The sequence below is a fragment of the Bufo bufo genome, chromosome 2 (genome assembly GCF_905171765.1).
Source record: "Bufo bufo chromosome 2, aBufBuf1.1, whole genome shotgun sequence".
Classification (NCBI taxonomy): Eukaryota; Metazoa; Chordata; class Amphibia; order Anura; family Bufonidae; genus Bufo; species Bufo bufo.
In genome coordinates, this window is record NC_053390.1 from 349,458,418 (window position 1) to 349,478,143 (window position 19,726).

The following is a 19,726-nucleotide window of genomic DNA, read 5'->3' on the forward strand; positions in this document are numbered from 1 at the left end:
AAGCCGGCCCATCAGAGCCGATGACGTCACCAAACACACTGCTGGACGGAAGCCTCCGCCTAGGAGTGTGTTATTGTAAATAAAAAAGACCTTGCCCTTCGCAATCCTGCATTTCATCCTGCCTGGGTGAAATTCTGGGTATGTCTGGGTTCAGCTCTGAACCCGGACAACCTCTTTAAGTTTGCCATGCTTACCTTTTTGCTTGGCTGGAGGTTCTTCTGAATAGCTGCAGTGTTCTGCTCTCAGCTTGCTCTGCTGCTGGGTCTATTCCTCCTTGGAAGTCCATCCATCAACTCCCCGATGTCTTGATTCTGGGCTGCAGTGAGAATACAGCATGGTCTTGCAAGATATCTTATAAAACCAAGCTGTGCTCCTCTGAAACTGCGGTAAAGGCAGAGGAGAAGACACAGCAGCAGAACCAGTGGAGAATTGCACCACCAAAGTTGTGCAGGAGAAGCTTCAGGTCAGTTAAAGATAAGTCTGAGAAAGATAAGTCTGTGAGGGTTCTTCACATCTAGATTAAACCTTGTTTGACTAGGCACTGGTACCTGGACTGCACCAGACTTTCTTCTGTTCTGCCCTTCTTGTCCTTCTCTGGTTCTAACCTGGATAGTTAACCAATCTTCTTCTGATAGGGGATAACTATTAGATCAGTGGCGGTCCTACTGCTGGGAAACCCATGATCACAAGAAGGAAGACCTTGTACCATGTGATGCCATGAAATGAGCTATTTCCGGACTGCCCTTAGAAGTGAATGGAGGGCTGCTTCATAAGGTATGGGGCCTCTGTTCTCATGGGGGTCCCAGCAGTAGGACGCTCACAGATTTAATAGCTATGTGAATAGGGGGATAACTTTTCATAACTGGAATACCCCCTTTAATGACTATAAATTGAAGATGAGCTGTAACCTGTTCTCTAAAAAGGTTACTTTAGTACTTTGCACAAGCCATTTTGGTTAACAGAGTCTAGGAGCTTAAACAGGTGTTCACTGTGTTTTGGATATCCTCCATGGACTATGGCACACAATCACTGACAACTGCCTCCGAGTGCACTGCAGAAGCACTATACCCTAATCTGCCACTCCTACGTACACGCACTTTAGAGTTACTGCCATCTTGGGGCACATACCTTGGCCAATCCCAGTTACAGCCTCCAACAGATATATATCTGAGACAACTACTGCAATCTATGATAGGACACTATATGCAACTACTGCCATGTGTGGATATAAGAGGTGTGCTGTCATTAGCATCTATGGACACCCATTTAGTACAGCTACTGTCACCTATTGTTTTACAACATGCAGTTACTACCTTATTGGATATTGGTACAGTCATCTGTGTCCAGTGGCGAACAACGTATACGGTCAATTATGGGTAGGCATGGTGCGCTGTCGCCACCAACAGCGACAGAGGTAGATAATTGTTTGCTGGCTGGCCCAAAGACTGTTACCGAACGTCTTGTGTATTCAGGGGGTTGACTTCTGGAGTTACGCAGGCTAATATCTTGTCCAGCAGTTGGTAGACCACATGTTCCCTGTGAAGTACGGAGACCTTTCATAGGCTGCAGAGTGGGCAAAAAAAAAATAAAGTCCAGGAGAAGGCAGTTTAAACTTACGACCCTGTCCATTATCATGGGAAATCTACGCTCGCTTGGAAATAAGTCGGATGAACTGCTGGCACTAATTCAGACTCAGAGGGGGTTTAAAAAAAATATGCAGTCTGATATGTTTTACCGAAACTTGGTTTTACATGGGGAGGTCCCTGATTCAAGTGTCTCGGTACCAGGCTAACAGGACCATGAGGAGGAGTACTGTAGTAAGAAGAAGGGAGGTGGGGTCATACTTTACATAAACAATACATGGTGTAATCAGGGGCATTTGACGGTAAAGGAACGTCATGGTTGCCTGAATATTGAAATGTTATTTGTCGGCCTCAGGCCTTACTATCTACCTAGAGAATTTTGTCTAATTGCAGTAGTGGTGTATATACCACCATCAGCGAACAATGAGGCAGCTGGGGAAGTGTTGTCAGGGATTATGGCTCGGCTTCAGACAAAACACCGAAACTCTCTTACTGTAATTTCCAGTGATTTTAACCGAGCTATGATCTCAACTGCTTTAACCGAGTTCTATCAGTATGTCAAATGCGCAACTCATGACAACAGTATATTGGATCTCTTCTATGCTAATGTTAAGGATACTTATTCATTGTGTGCCCTGCCCCCCTTGGGGAAATGTGACCACAACCTTATACTACTGTCAGAAACTTATCAACCAGTTGTTATAAGACAGACAGCTACAATAAGGAAAATCAGACAGTGGTCTCCTGGAGCTGAGGAAGCGTTACAAGAGTGCTTTGAGCTTACAGACTAGGACATGCTATGTGGGACAATTGGAGAGAATGTTAATGAAATTGATGTTAACAAAGTTGTTGGTAGGATTACTGATTACATTAACTTTTGTACTGATATACTGGTGCCTGAAAAAGAGACAAGGTGTTCAGCAACACTGACATTGGGTGATGAACTAGCTGATTTCAGAGTGTCTCAAAATGATGTGAGGGGACAATTTAGGAAACTGAAGATAGGCAAAGCAGCAGGGCCAGACGGACTTAGTCCACATGTCCTTAAAATGTGTGCAAACCAGCTGTGTTCAGTCTTTCAGTACTTGTTTAACTGGAGCCTACAATCACAGAGGGTACCGCTGTTATGGAAGAATTCCTGCCTAGTGCCGGTCCACAAGACTACTGTCCCAATGTCCCTAAATGACTATCGTTCTGTGGCCTTAACATCGCATGCTATGAAGTCCTTGGAAAGATTAATGCTTGCTTACTTGAGTCCAAGGGTGAGGCCTTTTGCTGAGCCCCTACAGTTCGCTTATCAGCATAAAGTGGGGATGGACGATGGTGTCACGTTTTTGTTACATACAGTACATTCATTTTTGGACAATGACGGAAGCACTGTGTGTTCACTGTTCTTTGATTTCTCTAGTATGTTTAATACCTGACAGGAACTCTTACTACGCAAGAAGATGACTGATATTAAGGTCCATGAGAGGATGATAAATTGGATAGGCAGGCCGCAGTTTGTACAGATGGTGGGCAGCAGTGTCTGGCAGATTATTGAGCAGTGTTGGTACCCCCTTAAGGGAACTGTGCTGTCACCCTTTGTTTTTACATTGTATACTGCACATTTTCGGTATAAATATGATTTTTGCCACCTCCAAAAATTCTCAGATGACTCTGTGGTAGCTGGTGTTGGATTTTGTGGAGTGGTGCCAGGCTAACTATCTACAACTAAACGTAAAGAAAACTAAGGAGTTGGTGGTGAGGTATAGCAGGAGAAAGATGGAATATTTACCTGTCAGTATTGCTAGTCAGGAAGTGGGGCAGGTCAAGGGTTGCAAAGATTTGAGGGTCCACTTGGACAGCAAACTAGACTGGAGGGGCAATATGGAGAGGGTTAACAAAAAGGGGGTGAGAAGACTGTTCTTCCTATGGAATTTAAGGTTGTTTAATGTGTTCAGCAAAATATTAGAAATGTTCTACCTGTTTGTAGTGGCAAGGTCCATCTTTTTCGCAATCATGTGCTGGGGAAGTAGTGTGCAGGTGGCCGATGGGAATAACAGGCTTATGGGGAAGGCAAACTTGGTTGCTGGTTGCCATCTAGACACTTTTGAGGACGTAGTGGAGAAAAGAATTCGGAAGAAGTGTATGGCGATTATGAACAATAATGAACACCCATTATATGAGTTGTTTATGAGGCAGAGGAGCAGCTTCAGTAACCGTCTAATCCTACTAAGGTGCAAAAAAGAAAGATACAGGAAATTGCTTGTGCCGACTGCTATGGGAATGTATGACAGTGTGAAATCCTTCATGTATAGTAATGTATGGGAGTATACTGTCAATTGTCTACTGTGATGCTTGTCTATGTTGTGCTGTTGTGATACTGAAATTTCCCTCGGGATCAATAAACTGTATCGTATTGTCATATCGTATTCTTAGGTGAAATTCAGTCTGTCATTCATCTATTATTTCTCTATACAAGTTGCTCTCTAAATATTGTGCATACAGAATGTGTTCTTCATTACCTTTGTTCCTGGTTAACATACCCTCAAGATAGGAGATGCAAGATTACCAGCTTTTTAAGAAAGAAAAGTAACATAATTTCTCTATTTTTGCCACCCTATAAATCATAAGATCAGAAATCAACAAGAATCCCAATATTTTCTGCACTCTTTTTTTGGTGAGATTATTTTTCTAATAAAATGAATTTAGGTTCCACACGAGGGAGCTGGAGACCTTTCCTCCACAAGTCATTACCACTTTAATGGTAGTATTGAAATATAACAAATATAGCAATTTGTAAGCTGTGCTCTTATTTTTATAGCAAAATTGAAAATGAAAACAGCAGAACTGAAAAAGCATAGTATATATAAAAAGTATATAATAAGACAATATATAGCTCATTTGTTTTCACCCTGTATTATCAGCTATGCATAAATACATTATGAAGTTCCCTTGTTCTTGATGTTTTCCTCTCAATTATAATTTTACTTTTGCATTCAATAAATTTATTTTTGTAGACTATGAGGCACATTTAAGTTTTAGAAGACGGTCTTAATAAAGGGCCATAGCTGGCCACAGAAGTTATATAGAGGCGCAGGCCTTCCGAGCTGTCTTACATTTAGACCATTTTCTACGCCTTAAAGGGGTTGGCCACCCTAAGTATTAAAAATCCAAAAAGCCCCAGACAATAGCCAAAACCATGAAGTATTTATATCATGTGAAATGTACTGGCTATATGTCATTTTTCTAACCTGTTCACCATGGCACACTTCCCTAGAGGAGCTTCGCCCCCTGTCTATCATCACACGACCTGCTCCCAGCTGACAGCCTAGAAATCATCTATGAGTATATGACTGCCCTTCACCTGGGGAAAAAGAGAAATGAGTGTAGTCCGACATCTCTGTATACAGTGTACAGGGGGGTCACACATCTGTATATACAGTGTACAATGGTGGTGGTGGGGGTCACATATCACTGTATACAGTATACAGAGGGTCACACATCTCTATATACAGTGTACAATGGTGGTGGTGGGGGTCACATATCACTGTATACAGTATACAGAGGGTCACACATCTCTATATACAGTGTACAATGGTGGTGGTGGGGGTCACATATCACTGTATACAGTATACAGAGGGTCACACATCTCTATATACAGTGTACAATGGTGGTGGTGGGGGTCATATATCACTGTATACAAAGGGTCCCGCATCTCTATATACAGTATACAGTGGTGGTGGTGGGGGTCACATATCACTGCATACAGTATACAAAGGGTCACATCTCTATATACAGTATACAGTGGTGGGGGTCATATAGTATACAGATGGTCACATATCTCTATATACAGTGTACAATGGTGGTGGTGGGGGTCACATATCACTGCATACAGTATACAGAGGGTCACACATCTCTATATACAGTATACAGTGGTGATGGTGGGGGTCACATATCACTGCATACAGTACACAGAGGGTCACACATTTCTATATACAGTATACATTGGTGGGGCTCACATAGCACTGTATGGGGGGGGGGGTGTCACATATCACTATATACAGTGTGCAGGAAGGAGAGGGCACACATTTACAGATGAGACCAGTGACTGCTGCTGATATATATCACTGACCTCAGCTATATCAACAGCTCAGAAGTAGTTAAACTCTTGGTCTGGCTGTAATAAACAGGTCTGTGATAAGATCACAGAGCAGAGGGGCCATAAACAGGACAGACACTGGGATTGCTCACAGTTTGTGTTCCACAGCACCTTCCTGGCTCTGCTACATCCTCACATACAGAAGTAGCCTCTCAGTACAGGAGACAGAGTGGATGGAGTCTACAGACAGTCAGCTTCTATCAGCCATCACAGCTTCTCCTCACAGTCTCCCTTTCTCCTGCAAAAGTTTATTTATTTCTGCTTGAATCTTCCTGCTAAGCCGCTCCAGCCCTGCACAGCCAGGAGTGTCAGTCACAGAAGGAAAGCACCTCTGATATAAGCAGGGTGCTTTAGGACCCAGGGAGCAGCACACGCCTTCAGGCATGGACGAGTTTGCTCCTCCATGGCACCTGCAGTTATGGACGAGACAGGCAGCTGTGAGAGCAGGACAGGAGGGGGCATGGCTGCGAATAGCAGGAAAACCAGGCAGATCTGCTTAAGAAGATACATTAGTAAGTGTAATATCTCCCTACTTTCTTTACAGTTGTAATAAGTACTAACAAAGTGGCCAACACCTTTAACTAAGTGTAGAAAATGGTAAATAAGATGGGCCTGCCGGCCTGTCCCCTTCCCTGCCCACGCCCTGCCCACAATTTTAGACCTGGCATGAGCAGGGCGTAGTCGCAGATAGCAGAGCTTTGAGATGTTCTCACAGCTCTGTTTCTCCACCCCTGTGATGATGTCACTACTAGAGCTTGGAGGAGTTCCCTCTGCTCTGTTTCTCCGCCCCTGTGTTGAGGTCTTTACTTCCTCCCAGCTGTCCCTCCTGTGTTTGATTTCTCTGCCTTTAAATCACCCCTCCTCCTTTGTAGGGTGTGGATTATACTTTTCATTTGAGCTGTATCTCTCGCTTGAGTATCTTCACTTGTGTGTTATCTTTCTATGGACCTGAGTTCTGCTGAAGCAAGTACTTCGGATAGTGTCTGCTGACTTTGGATCTGTCTTCACTGCTGTTGCAGCTCCTTCAGTTAAGTGTGCAGACATTGTGTGTTTCTGTTTGTTTTCTGTCTGGATCCGAGGCGACCCAGGTTCCGTCCATATTCTGAGCAGGGCACCGGTGGCCGTGCCCCTTCCACTATTGTAGGGGTTACAGTGGTCATCAGCCTTAGGTACGCGGGCATGTCTCGATCCACCATTTGGATCTGGACATGTGCTTAGCAGCATAGGGAGAGCTTTTAGGGTCTGACAGGGGTCACCCTTTATCCTCCCTAGTTTGGGTCCGGTCAGTAGCTTATTCACTGTGTATGCTCTTGTTGCTCACATACAGACGTGACATTATAATCCACCATAACCGTCCTTTTTGACATGGATCCGCTTTCTAACCTGGTTGACTGTATGCAGAGTCTTTCTTTGGAGGTAGCGGATCTCCGTCAATCTATGACTCAGCTTCATGCATTGGGCTATGCTCCGGCCCATGGAGTCTGTTGCGAGCCAAAGGTCTCACTTCCGGAAACGTTCTCCGGGGGCAGTGAGAATTTTGTTCGCTTCAGAGAGGCATGCAAACTCCATTTTTGCTTGTGTCCGCATTCCTCTGATAATGAGGAGCAGAGGGTGAGGATTGTCATCTCCCTGCTCAGGGGTAATGCTCAGACTTGGGCTTTTTCGCTGCCATCGGGGGATCCCTCCCTTCGATCCGTGGAAAGATTTTTTGTGGCCCTGGGGCAGATATATGATGACCCGGATCGTGTTGCTCTGGCTGAATCCAACTTACGTTTTTTATGCCAGAACAAACTGTCTGCGGAGCTTTATTGTTCTGAATTTCGGAGATGGGCAGCTGATTCAGGTTGGAATGATGCTGCACTCCGGAGTCAGTTCTTTCATGGTCTCTCAGAGAGATTGAAAGATGCGTTTGCTTTCCATGAGAGACCAACGTCCTTAGAGTCTGCCATGTCATTGGCGGTACTCCTTGACAGGCGTCTAAGAGAAAGAAACGAGACCTCTCTGTCCAGCCATTGTCAGTCTAGGGGCAGTGGTGCGGACTCATTCAGTGTGCAGGGGCCTCATCCTGTCTCGGTCCCCTCTGAGGAGGAGCCCATGCAGCTAGGTCGACTTGCCCCTGATAAAGGAGGATTTAATCCTCAGAGAATGGTGTGTTTTTGTTGTGGGGGCATAGGTCATTTGGCAAATGTTTGTCCGTCTAGGAAATTCATGAACTGCACTAAGAGTAGCTTCATCTGCTACTTTGGGCAAAGTTGATGTAGGAATTGATGCTTTTCCTCTGACCTGCAGTTCCCGTTTTCTCCTTTCTGCCAAGGTGGCGCTAGAGAGCAAAGTCATTTCTTGTGAAATTTTTGTCAATAGTGGAGTGGCCGTCAATCTTATTGACACTCAATTTGTAGCCATGCATAGTTTTCAGGTTTGCACATTAGAAAAGGATATACCTGTTTTTGCTATTGACTCTGCTCCACTCTCACAGAGATCCCTGAAGGGCATTGTTCACAATATCCGGTTAGCTGTAGGTGACACTCATGTGGAGGATATTTCTTGTTTTGTCCTTAACGGATTGCCTTCTCCTCTAGTTTTGGGGTTACCCTGGCTCACTAGACATAACCCCACTATTGATTGGCAAGGAAGGCAAATAAATGAGTGGAGTGAGTTTTGTAGAGAGAATTGTCTCACAGCGACTTTGGCAGAGGTGTCTACTAAAACTGTGCCATCATTTCTCTCTGATTTCTCGGACGTGTTTTCCGAGAGCGGTGTTCAGGAGCTACCTCCTCACCGGGAGTTTGACTGTCCCATTAACCTCATTCCCGGCGCCAAGCTGCAAAAAGCACACCTCTACAATCTCTCACAACCGGAAAGAATCGCAATGCGAGCCTATATCTCTGAGAGTCTTGATAAGGGGCATATTCGTCCCTCAAAATCACCTGTTGCCGCTGTTTTTTTTTTTGTTAAAAAAAAAAGATGGCTCTCTGAGACCTTGCCTAGATTTTAGGGAGCTGAACCGTATCACGATTCGCGATCCCTATCCCCTTCCTCTGATCCCGGACCTCTTCAACCAAATTGTTGGGGCCAAGGTTTTTTCCAAATTGGATTTGAGAGGCACGTACAACCTAGTCAGGGTCAGAGAGGGGGATGAATGGAAAACGGCCTTTAATACCCCTAACGGGCATTTAGAGAATCTCGTTATGCCTTTCGGCCTGATGAATGCTCCGGCCGTCTTTCAGCATTTTGTTAACAGTATTTTCTACCATTTAATGGGGAAATTTGTATTGGTGTATCTTGATGATATTTAGATTTTTTCCCCTGATGTTCAGACCCATCAGGATCATCTTTTTCAGGTTCTGCGGATTCTGCGGGAAAATAAATTGTACGCCAAGCTGGAGAAATGTGCTTTTATGGTATCGGAGATTCAATTTCTGGGTTTTCTCCTCTCTGCTTCTGGTTTTCGCATGGATCCGGAGAAGGTCCGTGCTGTGCTTAAGTGGGAGCTTCCTGAGAATCAGAAGGCTTTGATGCGCTTTCTGGGTTTTGCGAACTATTACAGAAAGTTCATTTTGAATTATTCCTCTGTTGTCAAACCCCTCACTGACATGACAAAAAAGGGGGCGGATTTTTCCTCTTGGTCGGAGGAGGCGCTTGCAGCTTTTTCTAAGATTAAAGAGAGTTTTGCGTCTGCTCCCATCTTGGTGAATCCCGATGTTTCCTTACCTTTTATTGTTGAGGTGGATGCTTCCGAGGTGGGTGTGGGTGCGGTATTGTCCCAGGGCCCTTCTCCTGCCAAATGGCGACCCTGTGCCTTTTTCTCTAAAAAACTCTCCCCGGCAGAGAAAAACTATGATGTGGGAGATAGGGAGTTGTTGGCATCAAGTTGGCTTTCGAGGAATGGCGCCATTGGTTGGAGGGGGGCAGGCACCCTATCACCGTTTTTACCGACCATAAGAATCTGGCGTACTTGGAGTCGGCCAAGCGTATGAATCCGAGACAGGCCAGATGGTCTCTGTTCTTCTCCAGATTCAATTTTGTCGTTACATTCCGCCCTGGGATCAAAAATGTGAAGGCTGATGCTCTCTCTCGCTGTTTTCCGGGAGGAGGAAACTCCGAGGACCCGGGTCCCATTTTGGCGGAGGGGGTAGTTGTTTCTGCTCTGTATTCTGATTTGGAGGCCGAGGTCCAGGCTGCCCAGACTGAGGCACCTGCCCGTTGTCCTTCTGGGAAGTTGTTTGTGCCTCCTGAGTTACGTCACAAACTCTTCAAGGAGCATCATGATACTGTTCTTGCTGGTCACCCCAGGAGTAGAGCCACGGTAGATCTCATTGCTCAGAGATTTTGGTGGCCGGCTCTTCGTAAGTCGGTGGAGGGTTTTGTGGCTGCTTGTGAGACGTGCGCTCGCGCGAAGGTCCCTCGTTCACGGCCTTCAGGTCCCCTTCTCCCGTTACCCATACCGTCCCGTCCTTGGACACACCTGTCCATGGACTTTATCACGGATCTTCCTCGTTCCTCAGGGAAGTCGGTGATCCTGGTGATGGTGGACCGTTTTAGCAAGATGGCTCATTTCGTACCCTTCCCTGGTTTACCCAATGCTAAAACGTTGGCGCAAGCTTTTGTCGACCATATTCTTAAATTGCATGGCATTCCCTCTGATATTGTTTCCGATAGAGGCACGCAGTTTGTGTCCAGATTCTGGAAGGCTTTCTGTTCTCGCCTGGGGGTTCGCTGTCCTTCTCTTCTGCTTTTCACCCGCAGTCGAATGGTCAGACTGAACGTGTCAATCAGAATCTGGAGACATATTTGCGCTGTTTTGTGGCAGAGAACCAGGAGGATTGGTGTTCATTTCTCCCTCTGGCTGAGTTTGCTCTGAACAACCATCGTCAGGAATCTTCTGATAAGTCACCATTCTTTGGTGCATATGGGTTCCATCCGCAGTTTGGGACATTCTCGGGAGGGGCTCCTTCTGGTTTGCCTGAGGAGGAGAGATTTTCCTCGTCTTTGTCTACCATTTGGCAAAAGATTCAGAGTAATCTTAGAAAGATGAGTGAGAAATATAAGCGTGTGGCTGATAAGAGACGTGTGCCTGGTCCGGACCTGAATGTGGGTGATGTGGTGTGGTTGTCTACAAGAAATATTAAACTGAAGGTTCCCTCCTGGAAATTGGGTCCCAAGTTTATTGGGCCTTATAAAATCTTGTCAGTCGTCAATCCTGTTGCCTTCCAAGGGTTTGGAAGATACATAATGTATTTCACAGATCTCTCTTAAACCATATGTCCAGCCCACGGTACCCTCCTCTTTGCCTCCTCCTCCGATTTTGGTTGATGCCAATCTGGAGTTTGAGGTTTCCAGAATTGTGGACTCTCGCATTGTCCGCGGTTCTCTTCAGTAGCTCGTTCATTGGAAGGGTTATGATCCTGAGGAGAGGATGTGGGTCCCGGTGTCGGACATTAAAGCCACTCGCCTCATCAGGGCATTTCATAGGGCTCATCCTGAGAGGGTGGGTCCTGGGTGTCCGGAGTCCACCCGTAGAGGGGGGGGGTACTGTCACTACCAGAGCTTTGAGACGTTCTCACAGCTCTGTTTCTCCACCCCTGTGATGATGTCACTACTAGAGCCTGGAGGAGTTCCCTCTGCTCTGTTTCTCCGCCCCTGTGTTGAGGTCTTTACTTCCTCCCAGCTGTCCCTCCTGTGTTTGATTTCTCTGCCTTTAAATCACCCCTCCTCCTTTGTAGGGTGTGGATTATACTTTTCATTTGAGCTGTATCTCTCGATTGAGTATCTTCACTTGTGTGTTATCTTTCTATGGACCTGAGTTCTGCTGAAGCAAGTACTTCGGATAGTGTTTGCTGACTTTGGATGTGTCTTCACTGCTGCTGCAGCTCCTTCAGTTAAGTGTGCAGACATTGTGTGTTTCTGTTTGTTTTCTGACTGGATCCGAGGCGACCCCGGTTCCGTCCATATTCTGAGCAGGGCACCAGTGGCCGTGGCCCCTTCCACTATTGTAGGGGTTACAGTAGTCATCAGCCTTAGGTACGCGGGCATGTCTCGATCCACCATTTGGATCTGGACATGTGCTTAGCAGCATAGGGAGACCTTTTAGGGTCTGACAGGGGTCACCCTTTATCCTCCCTAGTTTGGGTCCGGTCAGTAGCTTATTCACTGTGTATGCTCTTGTTGCTCACATACAGACGTGACAGCGGCGCAACTAACCATTGCGCCGTCATCTGCACATATGTATAGTAAATGACCCCCTATGGTTTTACCCAACATTTTCTACTTGCAAGAATGGTGGGATCCTGGACATTAGGGAAGGGTCCTCATGGGATTAAGGTCATCCCTAGGTGGTTTATGCTATCAGTTTTGGCGGGAATTTTTCCCGCCTTTTTTACTATTGCCGTGTCTGGGCAGATTGCCTGGGATGGCAACATGTTTTTGATTGGTCACCAGCATCTGGGTAGTTCTTCCCAGTGGTGGCAACCCTTATTTTATTGGCTGATATTTTAAGCCAATGGATATCTTTGTTTAGGTTGTTAAGACTCTGATTGGCTGGTCGGGTTGAGCTGGTGCGGATAAATATGTGGGTGCAGGTGAAGCTGGGGTCCGTTACCTCATCTGTGAAGAAGGAAGCATCGCTGCCCCGCCCGCCCTTCCCGATAGGCTGTCATTTTTTTATTTTTTTATTTTTTTTAAGCTGGGGTATGAGTTGTTTGATAAGCTGCAAGTTTTGAGCTTGAGCTTATGGCTGAGCTTGTGCTTTTTTGTATATGGTTAAATTGAGTTGGTAATGTTAAATTATTAAGTTATAATGAGCTTGAGTTTATGGCTGAGCTCGTGTTTTTGAGTTGTTAATGTTAAATTATTAATTTAGTAAAAAATTATTTTCCAATCAAATTGACTGGCTTCAGTGTTTTTATTGATATAATTAGGAATATGTTAAGTGGGGGTATGACCTTTCATCCCAAGGGACCAATACTTAAAAGAAAATAAGTCTGTCCTCATTGCTCAATGAACTATAGAAAAATGCACAGTGTAGGAGAACTGAAACAGGCATATGGTCAGTAAGGCCTCTTTCACATATCGGTGATGACTTAAAGTGTAACTGCCATTTCACTACCAAAAATGAAATTCCTAACATATGTGATGTTGAAGGGAAGCTTTATTTTTCAGTTAATTTTACCTTTCAGATGTCTGAAATCAGCCTTTAGCCACCCTATTTCTCTGTGCCTCTATTTCAGCATCTCCCTAAGATGGCCTCTGCTGCACTTCCTGTGATGTTTGCCATGTCCTTGAGGCCATCCTGTATTTCCCTCACGTCCCATAACCCCTTGCTCTCCTCACATGAACTAGCAGGACCAATCAGAATGCAGATAACTTCCCCCACTACATCCTCTCACATACAGCTAACCAGAGACAAGGCCTGCAATTACATGACATCAATAAGCATTTGTTTTAGCCTCTTAACCCCTTAGTGACCAGCCTGTTTTGGGCCTTACTGACCAAGCATTTTTCTTCTTTTTTCATAGTCGCGTTCCAAGAGCTATAACTTTTTTATTTTTCAGTCTATATAGCTTTATGATGGCTTGTTTTTTGAGGGACAAGTTGTAGTTTTTAATGGCACCATTTTGGGGTACACATAACTTTCTGATTAACTTTTATTAACGCTTTCTGGGAGGGAGATAGGAAAAATAGCAATACTGCCACTGCGTTTTTACGTTATTAATTTTATAACGTTCATTTTTTGGTATAAATAACATAATATCTTTATTCTCTGGGTCACTACGATTACAGTGATACCAAATACATATAGTTTTTTTTTCCATTTTACAACTTTTTTGCAATAAAACCCCTTTTTCTAAAAAGAAAAAAAAGTTTTTGCATTGCATTCCCAAGACCCATACTTTTTATATTTTTCTATCTATGGAGTTGTGTGAGGGCTTTATTTTTGCAAGATGGCTTGTATTTTTCATTGGTATCATTTTGAAGTAAATGGCGCTTTTTGATCGCTTGTTTTTTGGTGGCAACTAAGAATAAATTAGCAATTAGGTCTTTTAAAAAAAAAATTTTACGGCGTTCACCGTAGGGGATAATTTACATTATATTTATGTAGTCCGGGTCATTACGGACGTGGCAATACCAAACATATGGGGGAGCTTTTTTTTGCAATTTTTTTTCATTGAAAAGCTTATTTTCAATGGAAAAAAAAGTGTAATTTTTTTATTGGATTTTTGTTATTGAATAAATGTGTTTTTTTATTTTATTTTTACCATTTAATGGTCCCACAAGGGGACTATAACAGACAACATTCTGATTGATTTTAAATGCAATGCATTATCCCTATAGTGCATTGCATTTTAAAAACAGTGCTATTCTTACATTGACCAGCAGGCTGCACTAGAGAGGCGCAGCCTGCTGGAAATTACTAAAGGATGGTCTGGGGCCTACACGAGACCCCAGCCAGCCTTCACACACATCGGCACCCCGCGATCGCATTTGTGGGGTGCCGATGGGAGACAGTGAGAACCGGGCTGGGCCACTGTAAAAAAGCGGCGGCCCAGCCTAAGGCCCCTTAGTGACCACCGTAAAAAGGCTTATGGATGGACACTAAGGGGTTAATAGTCACATTAAAAGTTTTTTTTAAAATAATTTTGGGGTATATATAGTCTATTAAATAACTTTTATGATTTAATTTTCAGGGGGAAAGATTATTTTGTGGAGTTTTTTTTATGGCGTTTACTGTGTGGTAAAAATAATGTAATTTTATTATGTGGGTCACTATATTGATGATAATGTCACACACATTTCCATATATTTTTCTCAACATCTGCAGCCTGTCAGCTCTGCAGCTGCTCCCTCATTCTCGTCCACACAGAGGGAGGGGGGGTGCTTTAGCTGCTCATATCTCTGGTTTGATACCGTCTAGAGATATGGTATTGTTTGAAAGCTGATATTCCAAGCATTCAGACAATACCAGAATGACAGCAATATGTTCAGTACACGGGAAGATATCACTGATTGAAATTGGGATGCAGTGAGTGCAGTGGAAAGTGAAAGTAAAAGCAGATTTTACCCGCGATTATTCCCAAATCGATTTCTAACAGTGATTTCTCTTTTATTGCTTGGACTTTAGCTGTCATTCTTGTATGTCTTGTAAATGTCAGCTTTCAAACAAGACCAGTTGCATGTTTCTAGCTGCTACCAATCAGGAGAAAGCAGCATGTAAAGCAGCCCTCCCCTCTACACTTTCTGCTGGAGGCCAGGCACTCAGGGCTGAGCTCCTCCTCCCAGTGCTATCTCCATCTCATGTTTATATCAGAGAGGAGACGGCTGCACATGACAACGCTGTTAGAAGAAGCCTGCTCTTCTGTGAAAGTGACACATATTTCTGGGTGTTATTATGAGGTGAAACTTAAAAAGATTAAATTATAAAGCTCAAAAGCACGTATACAGCAGGGTGTCCTATACCATTAGGGTATAAAAAATGAAATGGAAGTTACACTTTAAATATAAAAATTTATAGGGGTCAGAATATGGCAGTGCAAAGTAAGAAATTATTATAATTTTTTTTAAAGTAATAAAACGCAAGAAAAATGTGGTATCCCTGTAACCATACTGACCTGCAGAATTAAAACGATGTGGCATTTTAAGGCATAAGGAATGCCATAAAAAAGAAACCCATAAAACTGGCAGAATTGTGCTTTTTTTTCTAATTCCACCCCCTTAGAAAGTACAACTTGTCCTGCAAAAAACAAGCCCCCACATGTCTACGAAAAAATGTAAAAGTTATGGCTGCCGGAAGGCAGGGAGTAAACAGCAAAAAAATAAAAATTTTAATCTCTGTGTGAGGAAGGGTTTAAAATCTGAATAACCCCTTTATGCCATCCCCTGCTAGCAAGAACCAAAATATTATATCACCTAATCTAAGTATAGAGATTGTTGTGAAAATATTCAGGTGACTATGAAAAATTACCTGACACTCTTCCTCTTGATGAATGTGCATCTTAGAATAAATGTGTGAATGTGGTCTTAATTGCATTAGTCAGAGCAGAACAACATGATGTTTACTGCATCCTCCATTTAATATTCTCAGGTCTGTGCTCCTAATATCAAACCAAAATCATTTACATAGTATAACCAAGGTCTCAAATAGCATAGAATTTGCCTTTTAAATCTTTCTTAATGCCTGTATTTTCTTCTACACATAATTCTATTATCCCATTGCACCACTGTTAATTGGGATGCAATGGGTTCTTGTGATTAGCATCTTCATTATCCTTGATAGTACTGCTTCAATCTCTAACCCTAAAGCAGTTATCCCATGAAAACTATTACTATGTAATGAATAGGGCATTTCCAATAAATGTTAAAGGCTATGTACACCTTTGGGGGCATTTTTTTATTATCTCATTGTACTCATTTTGAGCTAAAAATAAAAAAATTTAAATTGGTCTTTATTACAAATATGGAGCCCTTTTTACTGTACAGGGTGGAAAAATAAAAAATGTATGGCTGCCAGGCAGGGGGTAAACTGCGAAAACAAAAAAAGAATTAAAAATCTCTGTGTCAGGAAGGGTTTATCATCTGAATAACCTCTTTATGTCACCCCCTGCTAGCAAGAACCAAAATATTATAGCATTGAAAATGAAAATAAATGAAATTTATATAAAATTGAAAATGCTCTAATAGAGGGATCAGAATTTTCTCCCTCTTCCGTCAGCCAGCTCAGAAGCTCCTTATCTCTGCTCTCTGACATTATAAACACTCATTATATCTCAGTTCTTATGTTACTGGTAAGAACGTGGCTTAAATAAGTGTTTATGTCCTCTTGGTAGGTTAGAAATAAGGTTAATTAGATGACTGGCACAAAGTAAACGAGAAAGTACAAGTCACACAGTTAGAAAAACAGATAACTCTTTGTGACATAATGTCTCAATATTTTAAATAAAGGCCAATGAAAAATATGATTTTTAGCCAAAATGGAGTAAAATGCAGTCATAAACAAAAATTGCCTCTGAAAAAGATTTTTTTTATTACATTACAACAATTTGCTCTCTGGTAGCACCCCCCTGCTGTTTCTTGTGCGGCTGAAATTCTGGTCCACCGTCAGCATTCAGCAGTGGATCTACATCTGCAATAGCTTCCCTACACCCTTCCTCTTCGCAGTGCCGGTGTAGTGATCTTAGTGAAGCAGCCCTTTTGTTTATTACTACTTCATAGAAATATATAGGTACATCTCTAATTGGGGAAGATGGGGGGATATACCATAGTCCTATTTATGAGTGGAGTCGCTGGGGCTGTGTGTAGAAGAAAGACTGGAGAACTGATATTTAGAAATACTGGTGCAGGGTCAGCAATAGCTAACATCAATGCACTCCTGGGAGATGCTGCTGTCTGATGGTCACATGGGATGAGTGACCAGAGCTGATAAGGGGTGAGTAAAGAAGCATTGCAAACAAGAACAATAAAGATAAAGATAAAAATATGAAATGAAAACAATAAAGATAAAAGAATAAACTAAAATAATTAATCTTTGTTATAGGCACAACAATGTCACCAGATACAGAGACACAAATGATTTTCTAATGAGGGAACATAATAAAATGTGCTGCAGAGTTTAAAGTAGAAGAGTGCAAAGGAACCATTGTCTGCTGACTGAGAAGCATTAGTTGTCTTTACCTGATGCGCAGCCTAGTGTCAAAAGGAGGGAAAATTTTTGGAAGATGGTGAAGGAGTACATAGCAGACTGTGTCAGCGTCCTCAATGATCCCTTGGGGCCTTACAACTATTGGGTGTCCAAGCTGGGCACGTGGCACGATATGGCGCTCTATGCCTTGGAGGTGCTGGCCTGCCCTTCTGCCAGCGTTTTGTTAGAGCAGGTATTTATTGCTGATGGGGGCATAATAACTGATAAGCGCATCCGCCTGTCAACTGAAAATGCTGACCGGTTGACTCTTATCAAAATGAACAAGGCCTGGATTGCCCCTGACTTCTCTACTCCACCAGAGGAAAGCGGATGAATATAAAGGCACTTTACATGTAGCTTTTATGGTGTATTGAATACACTATTCCCATGCACCACTTCCACCACAAAAAAGGTATATGGTTCAATCTTCCTTTTCTCGTCCTCCTCTTCCATCATATCAACATGCTTATTAGGCTTTCCTCGCTCCTAATGTTTTAGAGGGTCAGATCAGCTGCAGGCCCTCACCCATAATGTTTTAGAGGGTCACCAGCAGGCCCTTGCCCACAAAAATTTTTAGATGGTAAGCTCGGCAGCAGGCCCTCGCCCACAAAATTTTTTAGATGGTAAGCTCTGCAGCAGGCCCTCGCCAACAAAATTTAGCAACGCCCCTGCCCCTAATGTTTTAGATGGTCAGATCAACAGCAGACCCTCCCCCCTAATGATTTAGAGGGTCACCAGCAGGCCCTTGCTCCTAATGTTTTTGAGGGTCACCAGCAGGCCATCCATTATAATTTTTCAAGGGTGTGTATTATGCCCTCCTTTATGTGTAATAAAGGGTGTATTGGAGTGCCGATTCCTTGTATTTTTTGGCAGCCCTTTCCCTTAGTGCATAGGCTTTATGAGTGTAGCGGTCCCACTACATGAACAATTGTACCACAATGTGAATGAGGCCCTCCTTTATGTTATATACAGGTTGTATCGGAGTGCCTCTTCCTTGCAATTTTTGGCAGCACTTGCACTTTATATACAAGTAAATATACAGGAAAGAATGTTTCCTAACAATTTTTCCTCTAAAATCGATTTTATCTTCGGTTTTGTGCATATTATTGTCAGTCTGTAAAAGTGACGTACTACTCGGACAACATCGTTCCCAGCAGCGACCTGGGAGTCCAAGATGCATCCAGACATCCTCCCCATGCTGTTCCAAAACCATTTCAGTGGTGTTTCCATCAATTTCTGACCTTTTCCTGTGAACCAGACACCCTCCCCTCTTCAAAGCAGGGGATGCCTGGTTTAATGCTCAGGTTCTCTCATTGACTTCCATTGTGCTCGGGTGCTCTGTAGAGCATCCGAGCATCCCAAGGTATTCTACCAACACTTTGGTGCTCGACTAACACTAAATAAAATGTATGATGTTGCTACACCATAGTCCACTTGTATTGATTTGCCCAAATCTATTTATAAGCTAGCTGCTGACAAGATGACAACGACTGATGTTTTTGCCAAGTTTCAGATGTTCAAGTTATGGATTAGGAAAAATGAGCTGGCCTGTGAACATCAATGATCTTCACATGAATTACATCACAAGAGTGTCAGTCCAAACAAGTGCTATCTTTAATTCAACGCTGTCCTAATATTAGGGATAGTAATTGAATTGGTACCTGTGGTTAACAACTGCATTGCGGAATTTTGGAATTCTAAATGCATGGAAATCTTAATTAAAGAAGCTCTAACTCAGCTAAAAAATGACAAAAATTAAAAAATACAATAAAAAAATATATAATAAAATAAAAAAGGTGATACAAGTACCCTGGTGTCTTAATAGCACACTAGCAACTTTTATCTAACTACAAGTACATAGAAGAGGTCCCTTAATATATTTTGCGATAACATAAGGTCTCAAGAAATGTGAAAGATAACCAACTGTAGGGTGTATACAGGTAGTTTTCTGGAGTAGCGGGCATCAAACAATAACCCTTCTTCTCATAACATGGTGCGCTCACCATAGCACCATAGCTCCTGGGGATCGAAACCTGAAGAAGATGCTATAGGAAGAGTTACTAACAGATCTGCACTCACAGGACTTTGTAACTGAATTTGCCTCCCTCATGCTTATCAGCTGTGTCATTGCAGTGTCTATGTGAGACATACTGTATTGCAGGCATGGCCAACCTTCGGCTCTCCAGCTGTTGTAAAACTACAACTCCCACAATGCCCTGCTGTAAGCTGATAGCTGTTGGCAGTCTGGGCATGATGGGAGTTGTAGTTTTGCAACAGCTGGAGAGCCTCAGGTTGGCCATCCCTGCTGTATTGGTTGAGCTACAATTT

The 19,726-nt window shown here is 43.2% G+C and overlaps 1 protein-coding gene and 1 long non-coding RNA gene across 2 annotated transcripts in view; both read left to right on the plus strand.

Annotated features, from left to right (window-relative positions):
- Positions 1 to 19,726, plus strand: part of TRPM3 (transient receptor potential cation channel subfamily M member 3) — a 550,448-nt gene that overhangs the window by 227,418 nt on the left and 303,304 nt on the right. The gene's annotated exons all lie outside the window — the stretch shown is intronic.
- LOC120989162 lies at positions 311 to 16,552 on the plus strand. The gene is made up of 3 exons (XR_005776234.1): positions 311 to 321; positions 2,959 to 2,964; positions 16,445 to 16,552. It is a non-coding gene; the product is annotated as an uncharacterized LOC120989162 (long non-coding RNA).